This window comes from Canis aureus, chromosome 27 (genome assembly GCF_053574225.1).
Source record: "Canis aureus isolate CA01 chromosome 27, VMU_Caureus_v.1.0, whole genome shotgun sequence".
NCBI classification, from domain to species: Eukaryota; Metazoa; Chordata; class Mammalia; order Carnivora; family Canidae; genus Canis; species Canis aureus.
Window position 1 is genome coordinate 15,080,261 of NC_135637.1, and position 19,901 is coordinate 15,100,161.

General features: G+C 49.7%; 1 protein-coding gene across 1 annotated transcript in view; it reads right to left on the reverse strand.

The window, feature by feature from the left end:
* TBX5 (T-box transcription factor 5) overlaps positions 1 to 19,290 on the reverse strand; it is an 86,592-nt gene extending 67,302 nt beyond the window's left edge. The window contains exon 1 of the mRNA XM_077875766.1: positions 19,135 to 19,290. The gene's annotated coding sequence lies outside the window, so the exon portion shown is untranslated. The remainder of the gene's footprint in view (positions 1 to 19,134) is intronic.
* Positions 19,291 to 19,901: the final 611 nt, after the last annotated feature.

Genomic DNA, 19,901 nt, shown 5'->3' on the forward strand with positions numbered 1-19,901 from the left:
TTGGAATGATCTCAGGTGTAACAAGATGAACTTTATTTTTTTTTAAGATTTTATTTATATATTCATAAGAGACACAGAGGGAGAAGCAGAGACACAGGTAGAGGGAGAAGCAGGCTCCCTGCAGGGAGCCTGACATGGGACTCGACCCCAGAACCCCAGGATCATGCCCTGAGCCAAAAGCAGATACTCAACCACTGAACCACCCAGGCATCCCACAAGATGAACTTTAGAAAACAAGGTTAATATTTATACATTCATTTGAATGTTATTAAAAAGTAAACTCGGGGATCCCTGGGTGGCTCAGAGGTTTGGCGCCTGCCTTCTGCCCAGGGTATGGTCCTGGAGGCCTGGGATTGAGTCCCACATGGGGCTCCCTGTGTGGAGCCTGCTTCTCCCTCTGCCTATGTCTCTGCCTCTCTCTCTCTCTCTCTCTCTCTGCGTCTCTCATGGGTAAATAAACAAAATCTTTTTTTTAAAAAAGTAAACTCATGTAAGAAATCAGAAAGGAAGACAAACCATGAGAGACTCAATCCTGAGAAACAAACTAAGGGTTGCTAGGGGGATGTGGGTAGGAGGATGAGAAAATTGAGTGATGGGTAGTAAGGAGGGCATGTGATGTGATGAGCACTGGGGGTTATACACAACTGATGAATTACTGAATGCTCCATCTGAAACAAATGATGTACTATATATTGGTCAATTGAATTTAAATAAAAATACATAAATAAACTAAAGTCAACTCACCCACCAAACTCACGATTGCTCAGGACGAGCCCAAAGTGGATACTCAGGTTTAAGTGGATACTCAGGTTTAGAACAGTGGGTGGAAAAAAGAAAATTGGATGGGCAGGGCTTGCGCATGGCAAAAATCCTGGAGTGAGTTTGACCACGACTGAATCTGGGAAGGAGTGACTTCCGTAACATACACATTTGTACAAACACATCAAAAGCCGCCACAGCCACTCCTTGTCAGCCTGACACCCTCCTAAAACGCATCTCCTGAAAACATATTTAATACCCAACACCCAGTAATGACAAGGTCCTACTTGCTGCCCGACGCAGCACAATCACCACACATATAACCGATTGATGTGCTAGAACTTTCCCTGCCAGAGAGCACCAACGCTCTTTTTTGTGTTTGAGGGACACCCATTCTACGTTCTTCTCCTGGCTGATTTACACAAATAAGACACATCCATTCCCTCATCCTCCTTGCTTTCAATCTCTCTCTCTCTCCCTTACTCACCCTCTGTCTCTTTCCAGCCCCATTTCCCCCACACCATCATCCTGTGGAAGAGCAAGGTAGCCAGTATACCAGTAGGACTTGGCTGGAAGAGCAGGTTGGGATCCCTGGTTCAGTGTCCTTCTGACCTTCTCTCTTTCCCCAAACGGTACGTTGTATTGTTTCCCTGCAACCCACAGCAGCCAGTTTCTTTCATCGGTTCTTCACCATGGATTCTGGGGCTTTATTAGCCAGTGAAAATGGCCCCATTCCAACTGACATCAATGAGGTCTCAGCTAGGAGCAGGACGGAGCATTTCCTGTGGCTCCAAGACTCAGACAAACCAGTTTGAAGAGATGCCAGTTGGCTTTACTCAAGCTACCAGTGAGCTATTTTTGACATAAAAAGAAGCTGAATTTAGCTGATAACTGATTGAAGAAATCTTAAACACAACGAGTTGGGGGGGTGGTTAACATCTTGGCAGTGGTGGCAGATAGACAAAGATACTGAATTCGGTCAGCCACAGGTCTTGGAAACAACTCATGGAATTCCATCAAGCAACCAATAGTTTGCAAAACAACTGTTTAATGGAGTCACGTTTGTGTATTTGCCCCTCACTCCCATCTTTCTACTGCCTGTTTCTGTAGGAAAACAAAGCCCTAATATTTTCACGAATAGGAAGTTGGCGTAGTAACAAGAAAAATCCCGTAACGCGCTAATATAACGTGTTTTCTTTATCTCCGAAGGAAACCCAATTCCAAAAGTTAAGATACAATTTTCTGAAATGTTTCAGATGTATATGCAACAGGAAAATGGCTTCTGGATGCCCAGCCAAACCTAGGGTTCAGAAAATAATATCTTTAAATATACATCATATCTTTTGAATAATTCAAAAAGGATTCATTCGCCCCCCCCCCCACACACACACACACACTTGCCCGTTTATATTTGTTCACAACAGCCTTACTTTGCCAGGTGAGAAAGTATAATTATTTTTCCTTCAGATCTGGAGAACTAGACACCCAGAAAGTTTGAGTGGTCTCCCTAAGGTCCCACAGCAACCACCAGCTGGCCCAGAATGGCCCAATTCTGTATTTCAGGTATCTGCTTCATCTTTTGCCCTCAAGGTTGTTTGGTGTAGTTTGATAGAAGCATTTAATAGAAGTTCCTGTGACTTATTTTCAATCTTATAAAATGAGACAACAACTAAGAGTTTTTCTGTTGTGTCCTAACAATTACTTTTCAACCTCGGACTACGTATCCTTCTTTTTTTCACTAAGATTTTATTTGTTTATTCATGAGAAACAGAGAGAGAGAGGCAGAGACATAGGCAGAGGGAGAAGCAGGCTCCCTGTGGGGAACCTGATGTGAGACTTGATCCTAGGACCCTGGGATCACAACCTGAGCCAAAGGAAGATGCTGAGCTGCTGAGCCACCCAGGCATCTCTGGACTATGTATCCTTGACTAGAGTCTGGCCAACAGGGCCACAATATAATGCAACAGTAATATTCCTATTAGTGACTATAACAGCTACAAGTACTGCTAGTACCACTCCACAACCATGTACATCTCTCTCAATGTCTGCCTCAACCCTTTTTTTTTTCGCCTCAACCCTTACAAGCCAACTTGTATGTCCCCATTTTACAAAGGAAGAAACTGAGGATCGGCAAGGTGGAGGCTGCCCAAGATCACACATACAAATATGACATTGAAAATGTTTAGTAAATGAAACGCCTGGGTGGCTCAGCGGTTGAGCGCCTGTCTTCAGCTCAGGGCATGATCCCGGGGTGCGAGGATCAAGTTCCACATTGGGCTCCCTGTGAGGAGCCTGCTTCTCCCTCTGCCTGTGTCTTTCATGAATAAATAAGTAAATAAAATCTTTTTTTTTAAAAAAAGGAAATGTTTAGTAGAACCTACAGTGTATGCACTCTAAGTATCAGCATTTACTTCTCTCGGACTTCTACTTGATAAAAACTCTTGCACAGAGAATAGTAACTGGCATATATTAAGATGCAGGTATAAAGCAAATTACTGTCTATAATGATGGGGGGGTGGGGAGGAAACATTCAAGATATCCACCAACAGAGAAAATGACCTTGGGCTGGTTACTTAACTCTGTATGCATCAGGGTTGGTTTCTTTTTTAAGATTTATTTATACATTTTAGAGAGAGAGAGAGAGAGCATGAGACAAGGAGGGGCAGAGGGAGAGGGAGAGAGAAACTTAAGCAGACTGCGCTCAGCAGGGAGTCTGAAATGCTTGGCTGGATCTCACTACTGAGATCAGGACCTGAGCCAAAACCAAGAATCACTTAACCAACTGCACCACGTAGATGCCCCAGGTTGTTGTTGTTGCTGTTTTATTTTTTTGCTGTTGTTGTTGCTGTTTTAATATCTTTTAAGTAATCTCTATATCCAACATAGGGCTCCAACTCACAACCCTGAGGTCAAGAGTCTCATGCTCTTCTCACTGAGCTAGCCAAGGCACTCCTGTATGCCTCAGTTTATTTACCTAAATAATGAAGTAGCAATACCAGCTCTCTCATAGGTTGAGAACTCATTAAATAAATTCATTTAATAAATACTTTAAATAAACTACATGGCACCTGGAAAATGCTATGCATGCCTTAGCTACAATTATCATTATATAATAAATTGCTGTGTAGCAATGAGGATGAGTGAAATATATTTATGATATTTGCAACTATATATTATATCTATTTATCAATACTAATGAAATACAATTGTCAGGAATATGATGTGGAGGAGGGAAGCAAATTGTAGAACTGTATACACAGTATGGGGTTCATGCAAATTAAAAAAAAAACACAAACTCAATTTTTATATCACTTTGGGAGAAATGCATATCTTATAAAAGTATAAAAATGTAACTGCAGATTTTTGCCAAAATTACGAGAGTGGTTAGATTTAAGGAGGGGAGGAGATACGAGGAGGAAAATGGTATCAGAAAAGGGAAAACCAGGGCACCTGGGTGGCTCAGCAGTTAGGCATTTGCATTTGGCTCAGGATGTGATCCTGGGTCTGGGAGTCCCCCATTAGGCTCCCTGAGAGGAGCCTGCTTCTCCCTCTGCCTATGTCTCTGCCTCTCTCTGTGTGTCTCTCATGAATAAAAAAGAAAAGGGAAAACCACTTTGGCTTTATAATATTTTACTTCCGTTATTTAAAAAAGGATTTGAGGCAGATATGACCACAGGTTAATTTGTGTTTTCTTTCTGGGTGTTAAGTACATGGACATTAGATATAATAATCAGTGCACTTTTCTGTATTTAAAGAATTTTTTCCAAGTATAAAGAAGAGGCCCACAAAGTCTGTTTATGTTACTATGAGAAGCTCACATTCAGCATATTTGTGATTTCACTCACTATCCTCCTATTTTTTTGGCTTCTTTCCTGGTAGGGAGGAAGGATGGATTATATTTGCTAATGACCAAAAAAGAAAAACATCATTTACCGTCTAAATGTACGATGATCTTTGTAAAGAACTAGGAAGTCATTTTCAAAATACATCTCCGGAGAAGAAGCCAGAGATCGTGATTGTCTCCATAAAGTATAGAGACCTTCAACCATTCCCTGGACCGCTAACACACCCCCCTTTGCCAACCTTCAAGCTGCTCTCTTGAAGGAATGCAGAGGCCACACCAATACTTTACGCAAAGATAGGATTAATTTAAATAAACAATACTCCAACACACTTATAAAAGGGAACAGATTTTTAGCCAGAAAAATTCATTTCAAAAGTCAATAGACCTTTTATAGTTTGTGCAGCAGCCTTAAATTTGTAAATGCCACCCTACTTTTTAATATGACCACAAACATTTTCAAGTTTAATGCAAACTTCCTTCCTTATTGAGGTCTGCCCACATTCAGAGTGGCCAGATTCTGGGTTCAGGCATTTGCTTCAACGGCTGTTATCACACACACACACGCACCCCTGTAATAACAGAAATACCAGTTCTACTTTGTACACCACTTCTCCCCATTGGGAGGAAGCCAGGATTAGAGAATTTTAGCATCTTTCTCCTTTTTCAAATGTTGTAGGTTGTAAGGTTCTTCCTTAAAAACTTCATTCCTCAGTTACTTTTCTAGCAACAGGCTAAGACCCCATGACCTACATCAGGAAGGAACCCTGTGAAGAAGAATGGGACAGCAACACAGAGTGAATAGACCATGGTTATTTATTATTTGCTTTTATATTGATAGCTAACATTAAAAGCTAATATTAATTGCATGTTTTCTTGGTGCCAGGCAAAATCCTGGGTGCCTGGCATGTTTTGTCACATTTGATCCTCAAAGGAAACCTTTAAGTCAAGTACCAGTATCAATCTTATTTTAAAGATGGGAAAACCCAGACAGTCCAGAAGTTCAGGAACTTGCCCAAGGACACAGAGCAGAAAAAGTCATAGCTCAAGATATGGAGCCAGACACCTGGGATCTCACCCCCTAGCCACCTAGGTTACAGGTTGAGTATGAAAGGTTACCATTCGAATCAGAAGAAATTAATTGTGCATAGATTCTATCCAGAAAATAGGCAAGAGAGTGGTCACAGGCTGGAACTGCCTGGGAAGAAGGAAACTGGACTGTGTGGGGAGGGGTGACAAGAGACGTAGTTTCATTATATAACTTTTAAAAAATTTATTTATTTATTAGAGAGAGAGGGAGAATAAGGGGTGGAGCAGAGGAAGAGGGACAAGCAGACTCTGCACTGAGCGCCACACAGGGCTCGATTTTAGGACCCTGAGATCATGACCTGAGCCAAAACCGAGTCGGGTACTCAACCCACCAAGCCACCCAGGCGCCTCTCCTTATATAACTTTTTAAAGAGTTGAAATTTAGTTGTTACAATATACAAGCAGATGTGAAACTAACACACATTCCAGCATCTTGGGTGTGCAGCGAATTGGACATCTTAGGCTCGCAAGAGCTCTTCGCTGACCTGGCTGTGAGTTAGTCCCATCTGCCAAAAAAATCAGATTCCTGGTATCTTCCTGGGGCGTTGCTCTGGTGGGGAAGGAATGCATTTGAAGTCTGAAGGCATCACATGCAGAAGCCCAATCCTCAGATAAGAGGAATTTCGGTAACGGCCCCCAGCTCCTATGTTTAAGGGAGCCCCACAGGAATCTAGCCCCACATCCGGATCTTAACCGACCAATTTTCGAAGCCATATGCTCACACCCCATTACCTTTCAGGGCTTAGTGCTGGCTCCGGGAACAGAGGCCTGCTAGGATTTATGGGAACTGCAGGGGAGAAGGGCAGGCTCAGGACCAAATCCTTTGGAAGCACCCAGTCCACGGGTGGGTTTCCTGTGAACAGCTCAGGGGCGTGCCTGACTTACTCCTGTGTCTGTCGAGTCACCTCAGCGCCATCTGCCACCGTGTGCGCTCTGGCCAACTGTCTGGATTTGCAGTAGAACCTGTTGATTTGCTTTGGTCTGGACTTAGCTGTCCTCCTGCAAGCATCTTATTTTCATTTATTGATTGTGAATGGTGGGGGGGCATGGAAATGAAGGGGAAGCTGAAACAGGGATCAGTTCAGCTGCAGTTATCAGGCTTCAGAAACACATGATCTGGATTTGAGAGCATCCTGCTAAGTGTGTGACTCTGGGCAGGAGGTTGGCCTTTGGAGCCTCAGGTTAACCACCTGTAAAATGAGGCTAAGGATGCTTCTTTGGCACAACTGATATGGGGATGAAGTGAGATGGCTGTTTTTTATTTGTTTGTTTTTAAAGATTATTTATTTATTAGAGAGAGAGAGCACGCACAAGCATCTGGGGAGCAGCAGGCAGAGGGAGAGGGAGAAGCAGACTCCCCACTGATTAAGGAGTCTAATGTGGGGCTTGATCCCAGGACCCTGGGATCATGACCTGAGCTGAAGGCAGATGCTTAACTGGCTGAGCCACCCAGGTGTTCTGAGGTGGTTTTTTTTTTTTTAATTACTTATTTATTTAAGAAAGAGAATGAGAGAGCATGAGCATGAGCATGAGCAAAGGGGAGGGGCAGAGGAGCAGGGATCCCTGAGATAGGGCTGGATCCCAGGCCCCAGGATCATGAACCTGAGGCAAAGGCAGAAGCTTAACCGACTAAGCCACCTAGACACCCCTGAAATGAGATGTGTTTAAAGGGCCTGCCCCAACCTCTGCTCATAGTGAGTGTTCATCAGATGGTGACTACTATGCTGAAGCCGGGGAGCAGAGAAGGGGGGGACAGGGGTGGAATGCTGTTAAGAACAGAACCACGAGATAAATAAATCTTTAAAGGAAAAAAAAGGGGGCAGCCCGGGTGGCTCAGCGGTTTAGCGCCTGCCTTCATCCCAGGGCGTGACCCTGGAGACCCCGGATCGAGTCCCACGTTGGGCTCCCTGCATGGAGCCTGCTTCTCCCTCTGCCTGTGTCTCTGCCTCTCTCTCTGTCTTCTCTCTGTGTATTCTCATAAATAAATAATAAAATCTTAAGAAAAAAAAAGAAAGAAAGAAAGAAAGAAAAAGGTGGCTGGGTGGCTCAGTTGGTTAAGCATCTGACTCTTGGTTTCGGCTCAGGTCATAATCTCAGAGTCGTGAGATCACGCCCCATATCTGGTCTTGCACTTAGCTCAGAGTCAGCTTGTTTTTAGTCTCTCTCTCTCTCTCCCTTTGCCTCTCAACTGCTGCTTGCTCTCTCTCTCTCTCTCTCCCTTTCTAACTAAATAAATCTCAAACAAACAAAAAGAACCACAAGGACAACAACCATTTTCTAGTATTTTATCAGTTCATTTAAAAATTACTTCTGGGGCGCCTGGCTGCAACTTTTGATCTCAGGGTTGTGAGTTTGAGCCCTACATGGGGTGTAGAGATTACTTAAAAATAAGATCTTGGGCAGCCTAGGTGACTCAGCGGTTTAGCATCGCCTTTGGCCCAAGGCATGATCCTGGAGACCTGGGATCGAGTCCCACGTTGGGCTCCCTGCATGGAGCCTGCTTCTCCCTCTGCTTGTGTCTCTATCTCTCTCTCTCTGTTTCTCAAGAATAAATAAATAAAATCTTTTTAAAAATCTTAAAAAGAAACTACTGGCATAGGCAAGATCTATGCAAAAGGCAAAACCACTGCAAAAGTACAAAAAGAGTGTACAGTGAAAGGAACTCTCTCTCTCCCCTCGTCCATCCAGTTAGACTCTGGAAGTAAGAAAGGAGGCAGGGTGACAGTGTCTTGTGTACCCGTCTATGTGTTAGCCCAAAGGATTGCCTTTCCTCTCACAAATGGCAACAAACCGCTCTGCCCCTCACTTTTATTATTTTTTTTACTTCTTTCTCAGAGATCTCTTCTCACCTGTATTGACAGAAACCCCCCAGCCTTCTCTACACATGCATAATATTTTACTATTCCTTTTACCATAGTTCATCTAATCAGAACCTCATGAAAACCAATCTATCACTTTTTTTTGCTGTCAAATCAGTGCCGCATTGAATATCTTTATACATCCGCTATTTTGCATATGAAGGATGACGTCTGTAGGGTTGATATCTGGGGGGGCAGGTGGAATTTCTGAGTCAAAGGGTCCTGCTCTCCTATTTTTCATGGATATCCCAAATCTCCTTTCCCCATGTTGGCTGTACCATCCACCTTCTCCCTACTCATGACTTCTGAGAGTGCCTATTCCCCACACCCCTCAGCGTGGTGTATTAATCAAAGATGTTCATCTTTACCAATCTGACTGGTTTCTAACCTTTAAGAAAGCTAGGCAATAATGACTTAAAGAAATAGGGCTCATCAGCCAGCTGCTTGGGTCATTCCAGAAAGCCAGACACAGAGAGCATATGCTCTGGGAAATGAACTGTGTGCTACCAGTATTTCTTTCCTAAAGCCAGCCCCCCCAAATCTGCACACAGGAGCACCTGTTTTTCTGCCTCTAGAAGCACCGAGTGCCCAACATGGTTCCCCAGCCAGCCTCTCCCTGCAGGAGGCTATGATCACCCCAGTGTTACTCAGAGATGTCAGCATTTTCTCCCTGTCTGGTCTGCCCTGCAGGCGGAGTTTAAGGCCTGGGGAGGAAATGACCTCTTATTAATAAGGAAGCTTTGGAAAGGTAGATGGGGTGGAGGCTACTTATGGGGGCAGCATGGTCAGATGTTAATATTCTCATCACTTACGAAAGGGGGCAAGAGTGTGGAATTCCTACCCTCTTTGTCAAACCAAAGAAGTGAAACGGTTGGAAGATGAATGTTGGTGGCTCTGAACAGCAAATTATGGAACATGACGCTTTTCATTCCGGTGTATTTATGGGATTTATATTTACCTAATAAATATAACAATGGATGAACAGCTGTTGTGAAGGGGAAGGTGTAGGCTGGGGGGGGGGGTTGGGGGCAATAGAAATCTGTCCTCTGGGAAGGGAGCTAGGTGGTCTTCGAAGGATTTTAATGGTGGATGGTTTGTTTGTCTTCTTGAAATTCTCGCTAACAGTTCTTGCTAACAGTTGGCGAGGCTTTCTCCCTGGGCTCTCAGAACAAAGGTGGGAATCAAATGGGCAGCAGACCTGCACAGAGCCTGGTATGCCCATGTGGGCAATAACACAGGGTGCACGGGCTGGTAACTGGATATGCCACTCGTCCCAATGGTCAGTCCCGATGACTGTGGAACTTAATAATCTTTCAGCCTCTCCTCTCCAGCCCAAGCAGATCTGGAAGGGCTGGTGCTAACCAAATGCAAGACTTCTGGATGGTTCTTAAAATGTCCTCCTCCCCTTTTTGATTTTCTCCAGGCCACTGCGACCTGCTGCAGTTGGGTTTTTCCATGATCAAGAATGTTTAAGTTCAACAGCAGCACATGCTAAGCGAAGAAGCTGAGAGTTAGAATAGAAAGAAGCAAGGAGGGAGACAGAAGAGGAGAGTGAGGAAAACAGGGTGGAGGGGGAGAGATGCCAAATGGTATGAAAAGGGAAAAGACATCAGAAAGTCCGGGGAGAGGGTGGGTCTGAAAGCCTGCAACTAGGGAAAACTGATGGAAAAAAGAAAGAAAAGTGAGCATATAATGGGAAAGAGGGGATCCAGGAGGGAAGGAAGGAAGCTCGGGAGGCAGGCTGGCGGGAAGGGGAGAGGGGAGAGGAAGCGAAGGTAAGGGAAAACGGGATGAAAGGGGGGGAAAGAAGAGATAAGACGGGCGAAAGCGTAAGAGACCCCGAGGAGCCAAATGATGGAAAATGAAGCCAGGAGAGCTTTGAACTGCGCTGTTTGTGCAGTTCTTTCCAACGGGCTGCTGCCACCCGCTTTTGTGGCGGCGCAGACATCTGAACTCTCAAAGGAGCTTCCGCTCCGCGCTCGGCTGGCCGCAGAAAGGCGTTTTTGCCAAAACCCCATCGTGGAGCTGCAGCTCAAAGGCCATCGCGGCAGGGGCGCCAGCGGCCCCGGTTGCGGGTCCTCTTCGTCCGGGCTGGCGAGGCCCCACGGTGTGGGATGGAGTCCCAGGCCTGCGTCCCGGGCGCCCGGGGCCCGAACCTGGGGACGGAGCGCGCAGACGCCCGGGGCGCAGGGGTGCGCGGCGCTGGCTCAGGTCCGCTAGGAACCCACAACCGCCTTTCTCCGGCGGGCGCGCCGAGGCCTCTTTACAACACAAACCTATAATTTACACATTTTGATTCCGCCTGTAATTTCGCCCTCGGAGCTCCGACGCCATAAAACTCGTGGGGCCTGGCGAAGGGACCCCCACCCCACCCCACCCCACCCGCCCCACCCCACCCCCCAAGGCCCCAGCTTTCCCCGAACGTCCCTGCGCTGCTCCAAATAATCGCGTGGACGGCGGCCAAGAATAACTCGAAAATAAACACAACTCCCGGGCTCCGAGCGCAGGCCGTGGGTCCCTCCCGGCCCCACCTGGCTCTGGGGCCCAGGGGAGGAGGGGAGGCCACGCCAGAGCTCTGCGCTCAGAGCGCTGCCCGGAACCCTAAAACCCTTCCTGGACCTCTATTCAAAACTGGTGACCCGCGGGCTGGCCTTTGTCCCTCTGTCTCTCCTAGCGGGAAAATTATCTGGCTTCTGACCTCTATCCGGAAAAAAGAACAACGATGAAAAAGACCCAGCGTGGACCGGAGAGAGTTTTCCCCCCTCTAAACTCCGGGACTTCCCCGATTCGACAGATCTCAATCGCATGCTACGCTTAACGCCCACCCCAGGTCTGAGCGTGTGGGTGCGTGCCAAAGCTGTGCAGAAGTGCAAGGGCGCGCGCGTGCCCTCATTCGCGTGTATGTAATGAACTGTATACCCGCCGAGGCGCGTGCAAATAACTGTGTGCGCAAAGAAGATTCTGTCCACAGATAATTATACGCAAATTATCCGTGGCTCGGAACGTGCGAAAAGCCTGGGCAAACGATTATTGATGTGCAAGTAATTCCGACGTGCCAACGATATGGGGTTGCGCTAGTACCTCTACGCGCATATAATTCTTTGGGCAAATTGTTCCGTGTGCAAGTGATTTAGTGTTCGCGCCAATGATTCTACCGCTGCAAACAACTGTGCTGAAGTGTGATGCCTTAACAGAGCCAAAGAAAGGGCTCCCCCCAAAAAAATCCTTTCTCGGTGGTTGGCCAGGCTGCACATCTCCGGGACCGCCTAAGTCCCGAGAAGCAGCGCGTAAAAGAAAAGCCGCCTTGCTTCCCACGCGGGCTCTGTCCCGGCACCCACGGGGAAGCAGAGAGGGTGGGTGTTTTCGGGTCCTCTCTTGGCCTCCCCCCAAATGCTGCTCCGCGGCGTCGGTGCGCTCCAGCAGCGTTTGCGCCGCAGCGCGCCGCGCGGTTTCGAATTCCCGCGGACGCACGGTCCCCTGGGTCTCCAATAACCGGCTGCCGCCGCAGAGCGCCCAAACCCGCCTGAGGTTTCCCCAGCGTCCGAGAGCCTCCGGAACCTTTCCCCGGGCGGGGTGCAGCCGGCCCAGGGCAGCGCCCCCGCGAGAAAGCGAAAGTCCTCGCGCTGCACGGAAGGCTGGCGCGCGCGCTGCAAACCCCAGTCGGCAACCACTGGGGAGAAGTGGGAGAGCAAGCCCATGTGTCCCCCACGGGCACTGCAGTGGCGAAGCATGTCCTGGCGAAGGCGGTCCCTCCCAGGGCGCACACGTGTGCCCAGAATTATAATACAATATAACACATCGTAATATCCGATATTATACTGCGTTTACCTTCCATTAGGATGTGTATATTGTGTTAGGCTGTGCTTATGTGTTTGTTACGACGTGCTGTGATATTGTATCTCTCAATCTCACTACCATGTGCCCCGCGCACCTACTGGCTTATTTGATTCCCACAAAGAGCCTGGAGGCAGGACTCGTTTCTCCCACTGCGCACTGCAGGTACAGAGAGGAAAAGCCTTTGCCCAGCGCTGCCCAGCGAGAAAGGGGCAGGGCTTGGATTGGAACCCAGAGCCTGAAGACTAGCAGTAGGGGGGTGAGAAGCAAACGTCCACCCTCACAGCTCGGTAGGAAGATATCCCACACCGCACGCTGCCGTTTCTGGACTAGACCAGCAATATAGATGCATTTTATTGTAGGGGCACAGCGTGGCTGAGCCGAGCGGCTGCCATCCTGCACTCTGCAACCCTCTGGCTGGGAACTCGGGGCACACGTGGCTTGCTTCTCCCAACAACCCTGCGAGGGAAGGAGTGTTATCAAGGTTCATGGATGAGGAGGAGGTTCAGAGAGGTTGGAGAGTTTGCCCCGTGCCTCTCAGCAAATGAGGGGCGGAGAGTTTCAGGTCCGGCATTTGGACTCCAAAACGATTTTGAATTTGATAACTACATTCCCAAGCCCACCCTGTGGCATCCCAGTTTAATCAGAGTCCAAAGGTAGGTGGAAGACTGCTGGTGGAGAACAGGCTTTAGTGAGAGGATTGGTTAAAGGCAATAAAAACTCTGGATCTCCTCTCCAAGGGGAAGGAGGTCCAGGAGTCCTAAGTCCAGTCACTGGAACCATGATTGTGGTCATGGGCCTTGCCTGTGACTCGGTTACAGTTCCACAGTCTTCCTTGGGGACCACAGAGCAGAGAATGGATCCTGCACATACCCTAACCTTCCCTCCTCTTTATGGGCGGCTGGAGGGTCACCCCCTGGAGGGTCACCCCCTGGAACACAACTACAGGACAACGCTTCATCCCTTACCTCCAGTTCCGAAAGCCCAGGGGTCACTGTGTCCTCAAAAATGTCCCCCGGGACCAGAGGATAATAACCCATCAAGGTCTTCTGGGAGTTCCCAGGGGAGAGGACCTTTTCCGCCTTGCCTCTCAGACCCTCCTGCTGCCAGGCAGAGCTCCACACCAGAGAAATAAAAACCCAGGAAAGGAATCCAGCCCCAGCCCGCCTAGATGATTCGACCCCTGGCCCTGAGCCGGGTTTCCTTTCCAAATACCCAAATTGTTGGGGAACTTCACGGACGAATTCACTGGGCTCTGTAAGTGTAGAAAGGGCTGCTATCCTTGGGTTCTGCCAGAGGTGCGAGATGCCAGAGACACCCTCTCCCCTGGAGGGGCCCTCCAGGAAACGAAAGGGTCAGAAATTGGCGCCTCGGCAGCAAAACGGTATCCGCTGGAGGCTGAGATCTGATAGACGTTTCCGAAGCTGAAAAAGTAGACCGAATTGTCCCCAACCCGCCTCCGCTGGGGTTGGAGGTGGCGCACCGCTGCTAAGTGCGGGCAGGGAGTTGTTTAAACTGAAGGCACGAATACTGGACTTTTTGTTTTGTTGTGTTGTGCTCGCCTTTCAAGATAAAACGTGGATCTACACCTTCCTTGGGAAAAACGGGGCTGAAGAAATTAGACAATGATCCAGAAGTGGGGGGTTTAGCTTCCTCTCTCCCATAGATACTTAATTATCTGGCTATTTGGAGCAAAGTTTAGAGGGCTAGTGTCTGCAAGATTAGAAGGAACGCTTTAATTTTCTATTTCTGAGTGAGTCTCAGGGAGTTGGGGGCGATGCGTGCTGCTCCATGGGAAACCTGGTGCCAAATTTGAGGCTCTTCCCTAGGCCATGAAGGTGGCTCGATGATGCCTCCTTTGAGAGGAAGCCAAGGTGACCTTCCTCCTCACCACCCTCATCACCAGACCCTTCTCTCCTTCCTCCACCCCAGACTCCAGCCGGGGGAAATTTGGCAAAGGAAAAAAAAAAACAAAAAACACCAGAAGTATCTGGAAATTTTGAGTGCCGGTATATCCTTCAGAGTCAAGGCTGGGAGGATGGGACATTTCAGTCTTGCTAACGTAATCTGGACAGTTGTCCCCAGAAGAGCAGACTCTGACAGGTTGGCAAAGCCAAGAAATTCTGGACAATTCGATGTAACCTAACTGGCAATCTGCCTGTATAATGCCAGGGGCATCGGATGGGGGACTCTGCAACAAGGTGGCGATCTCCGTAAAAAGTTTAGTGGAGTATTTCGTTTTATTTCAAAATGCACAGTCCGGGCTGGAATTTCCCCCTGGGCCACACTCGCCGCCGGCACCGAGATCGCCTCGCGGTGGCGGCTAAGGCCCCCTGGAGCAAATCCCCGGCTCAGCTCGGAGGAGCCAGAGTGGGGGCCACTCAGAGGGGAGGGTCGCTGGGTGCGCTCACAGCAGATTTCCCCGCGCGGACCCAAGAAAGATGACATAAGTGGCGCTGACGAGCACTGCCCGGCTGAAACGCGCCTAAATAAAGGGTCCGCCGGCAGCGTGGGCCAGAGGGATTGCCTCACACTCCGGAATCAGGCCCAGACACGTTTGGAAATGTTTTGCTGGCCGCCCGCCCCGCAAGGGCGACAGCCACAGCCGGCGGCCCAGGCAAAGCTGCGCCGCTGGTCACAGGCTGGCGCTGAGCGGCGGCCGCTGTGTCCTCCTCTGAGGTTGCCTTTTTTTTTTTTTTTTTTTTAGTGCCCTCCACATTTGTGTGCCCCCTGGGGGCAGGGCTCTGCCTGCAGCACCCCAGCTGTGACCAGAAAGGCGTTACCGAATTGCGAATTGCGGAGGCAAGACTTTGGCACGGAAGGAGGCAGGGTTATTTTCAACATGGGTTTCCCCCAGCGATGGGCGGGCTGCGCGAGGGGGAGAGGACCCTCCTGGCCACGGCTGGGTCCCCAGGGCCCAGAGCAGAGCCTGAAAACAATGCAATATTTCTTGAATCAATGAATGAATCCAAAAATCAGGCTTCCGATCTTAACTGTATCATCATCCCCTCTGGGACACCGAATGTCTCTCTCTGGCCTGCGTCCCCTCTGCAGAGTAACAGAGCAGCCTTGTGGCCCCTGCCAGGCTCTCACGACTCAGTCATAATAAGTGAAAACCACAAAAATATCTGACACTCATGGGCCACCTATGCTTTTCATCGAGCTTTATGATCACTTACTCGCCTGACAATTATTAGGGGTAGAGGCTGTTATATCCCCATTTTACAGATGAGCAACCAGGAGCTTAAATACACTAACTCAGACCACCTGGTTCATGCGGGGGTTTCATGAGTGTGTGAGTCCTGTGCTCTAGAGGCCGGATCTAGGGCACGATGAGCACCAAGCCCATCGCACCCTATTTCTCCAGACTTTTAAGACAACCCTACACAAGTCCTCCCAACCGCACAGGGGATCTGCTTCTCCCCTAGCTGCGTATCTGGAGCCGCGCAGTCCAGCCAGACTAAGCCCAGACGCTCGAAGGAGGCTGTAAGCGGCTCTAAACTTCTGGATCAGGGCTCGGACCCCTAACGTCTTGGGCCGCCGTGTCCGCATGCCCTAACTCAGGAGGCAAAAGAAAGGGGTTTTCTGCTTTCCTGCCCAACGCTGCATATTAAAATACTGCTTGGAATTCCTCAAGCCCGGAAGAATCTAGAGTGGGCACAGGTTACAACGAAAAGGGTCCCGAGAAAGGTCACCCATAGACAGATGTGACCCACCCAAGACCCTGTGCCTTGGCTCTGTGCGCCCCACCCGCATCTTTACGCACTGGCACAATTGCGCCCGGCGCGTTTGGCTCAAGCAGAGATCCCGCCCGCGGGTCTCCAGTCCCGCCTGGCTTCGGCCACTGCGCGCTCGTCAGCATAATGAATGGAGAGAGAAAAGAAGGGGTGGGGAGGGAGGGGGCATTGTGACGGGGTGAAATATCTTGGAAATAATACACCGAGAGAAGGAAATATGGACAACAGTTTATCAGCGCCCCCGCCCCCATTGCCCGCATGTTTAAAACCCCTAAGTAATTTTAGATTGTGTCTTCAGTTAATATATCTCTCTCCCTTTCCCGCGGGCTGACAGGGAAGCGCCGTGGCTGCAAGATGTCTGCAAAAAAAGGGTCTTTAAGAGTTTCCACATTGTTTAGCTACACAAATGTGTTTGTGGTTCTCGAGGTCCTCCCCCTCCCCCACCCGCCTCCGAATCTCATTTCACTTTATGACTCCAATTGTTTGAGGATGCCCGCGCCACATAAATCCTGCTTCGAGATTAATCTCTCTGCTCGCTCGCGCGGGGCGCAGTTATTTTTTTTTTTTTTTTGGAGTTCTTTAAAAGAGGGCGCCGGGCGGAGATTTATTAACAAGGAAAAATAGTTTATTTTTATAGTCAACCTCAGAAAAGTGGGGGTGGGAGCCGGCCAGGGAAGGGGAGTCGCTCAGATGGATAAACAATGAGGCTGGAGGGGCTGGGGTGTTAAAGACCTTTTCAGCTAAGCCTGGGCTGGCGACTTGAACTTTTCTCCTGGCTACCCGCAGCTCGGCTGTGGATGCGGGGCCGGCTGTGCAAGGTGTGCCCGGGTGGGTCTGCTGACCGACTGTGTGTGTGTGTGTGTGCGCACCTGTGTGTGGATGGGCATCCCACACACTCCTGGGGACAAGTCTCTTCGAGAGAGACACGGTCCCCAAGGATGTTCCCCAAACTAGCCTCTGCCCGGAGCTGCGATCTTCCCTTCCGTTGAAGTTAAGTGACACGGATGGCCGTCAAAGGTCTGCAGAGCACTGGATGCTCTTTGTGAAATTGTGAACGTTTGGTGTATTTTTCTGGAGAAAATCCATAGTTTTCATCAGCTTCTCTGTGGATACCTTGTCATCCGAAAGGTTAACGGCCCACTAATTAAGGAAAGAGCTAAGCAGGGCCTTTTACCTTCCCACTCGCTCTATGCAAGTTTTTGTATTTCAAACCAGCTTAGTACGTGTCATTAAAGAGTAACAATGACCATTGGCCACCCTGGTAACCTAGGGCATTTTGGAGGTCGATTTGGGCCCCATTTTGCACTCATGATACTTGGGGATTCTTACCCCGTGTTAGATTAAGGGCCAGGGGGCCTGAGCTTGGCTTTTAGCCTCTAACCAGCTGCCTTGACCTTGATGGCAGTGGCAGCCCTTTCCTACAGTCAGTTTCCCTTTAAACTTTTGGAAGGAACATTTTTGAGATGTCTACGCACTGATGTTGTGCTGTCTCTCACAGCCAACTGCCTTGAGAGTGAATGCAGGAGAAGAACACCCAATCTGGAACGCTCCACCTGGCACGAAGGGTAAAAAAAACCCTGAAGTCCTGGTGCGGAAGAGAGGTTCTTAACCTTCCGTAGAATGTAGACCTTTGGAGAAGCTCATAAAAAGATGGCCTTTCTCTGCACCAAAGAAGAAAAAAAGCACTTCAGTAGTCGATTTTGCATATAATTTTCTGGGGTCCCTGGACAGGTGAAGGTCCCCTGCTTAAAGCGAAGAGATGCAGCGCAAACGCTGAGCAGTGCCTGAGGAGGGGGCTCAGCCCCGAAAGCTGACCAGTCAGAGCCCCGTTCAGTGTTGCCAGGGCGAGCAGAGCAGGGGGAGAGGGTGACAGGAGTACTCCCCTCCTTTGATTCGCAGACCCGGGCACAGCCGGAGACCGCCCGGCACCGCGGCGTCTGTCTGTCTGCGCGTCTGCCTGCGGGTCCCGGCTGTCCCGAGTGAACTGGAAGGGCATTGGGAGCGCACTGGATCAGTGTGAGGGCGGGCCCTGGAGAGGCCTTCCTGGGGGCCGGGATCGGCAGCAATCTCCCAGGACCCAGTCCTGAGCAGCAGCTCGCTGCTCGTTTAGGGTGGGTGCTGGAGTTACAGGCCTTGAAGGCGTACTTGGCTGGCGTCTGCAAGCCTCTCTGCAGTTCACTGACTCGGGTGCTATTCTCCCCAGACATCTTTCCCCGGGACTGGGGACACCTGTTCAGGGCAGAAGCAGGCCATAGTTCAACCTGTTTGATCCCACCTGGGGCCCCATCCAGGGGAACGCACATCCCAGGCAGCTGTGCTGCTCAGTTGACTCTAGACGGTGCCAGAATTTTCTAAGCATAGACCACCCAAAATAAGCCTCTTTCTATTTTCAAACGATCTTTCAAATTATCACCTTACTAAACCCCAACAACCCACTTAGTAGCTATTAGAATCTGTCCCTGCAAGATGAGAAGGACAGGCCCAGAGAAGTTAAGCTACTAGCCAGAGAGTGCACAGTAAAAACCTGAGAGCATCAGGGCTTCAGACTCCAAATCCCTGTCACCTTCTCATGCACCTCATGCAACGCAATCAGCCTCTTACCACGGGCCCTCGCACCCCAACACGCAGGTACCCCCATATGCGTGGTAACGTCGCAGTGGAACAGAGCGCACACCGCTCCTGGTTGGAGCCTGTCAAGCCCAGCCGTGGGAAAGTGACAGCGCGCCCAGGAAGTCAGGCGCGGCTCCCGGGCGCACCCTTACTGACAACTTGGGGGGCACGGCCTCTGTCCTAGTACCTCCTCTCCTCCCCCTGCACCCCACGACATCCCTACCCTGAGGCCCTCTGGCTGCCAGGTTGCACTGACCCCTGCCATTCCTGCCTTTTGCCTCCACCTCCATGCCCCTCCCCCGCTCTGGTTCTCATAAAATACCAGCCTTTTCCAGGCCCGGAGGGAACACTGCCCTGAGGGTGGAGGCACCGTCAGTTGCTCCCCACCCACCTGATGATGCCTTACCTGGTCGCGGGGATGGACGCAGGCCTGCCCTGGCAGCCTAAGCGCGCACTTGCGTGCACCCTGGCCTGAAGCGCTCCATCAAGCATCCACTGGCCTCCAGCCGCGTTTCCGGTTGTAGCACTGGGCGCCCCCCGAGCGGGCCCGATAAGCTATCGGGCGGCCGGGCCCAGGAGGGCGGTCAGCGGCGAGCCAGGGCACCTCCGGCCGGCTCCCGGCTCTGGGCCCGGCTGCCTGCCAGCAGCGCTCAGGACAGCAGCGAGATGCCTGCCGAGGTGTTTCTGGTTACAATCACCTCACACACAGGCCTGCATTCCGCCCCCGCCCCCCCATCCTTACCATTATGTCTGAAGTCACACCTTCTCCGGGCCTGGGGAGCTTTGCCGGGGTGGGGGCGATGAGTGCCTGAGTGCCCGGGCCAGAGTTGTTGATCCACAGAACTCCAGCAGGTCCGTGAAAAAGGAATATTTTGGTGGTCAGAAAATCAGCATTGAGTAGACACGCTGCCCGTCTCTATCCACCACGAGTTTTCTACCAATTTATCCGGGGCTGCTGTGTGTTCCTGATTATTTTCTGGAAGGGCTGAGGCATACTGCTTAATGGGTCGTTTTGTTTTCTTTTTCGGAAAATGGAGGGCTTAAGAGATACGAAGAGATTCTCGGGAGAAAACTAATCTTGGTCCTCACTTAGTCTGAAAAATTCATCCTCATCCTCATCATAGAGCGGCTAGCATGGATCGAGTGCTTATGCGCTTTAATTCTTCAAAAAAG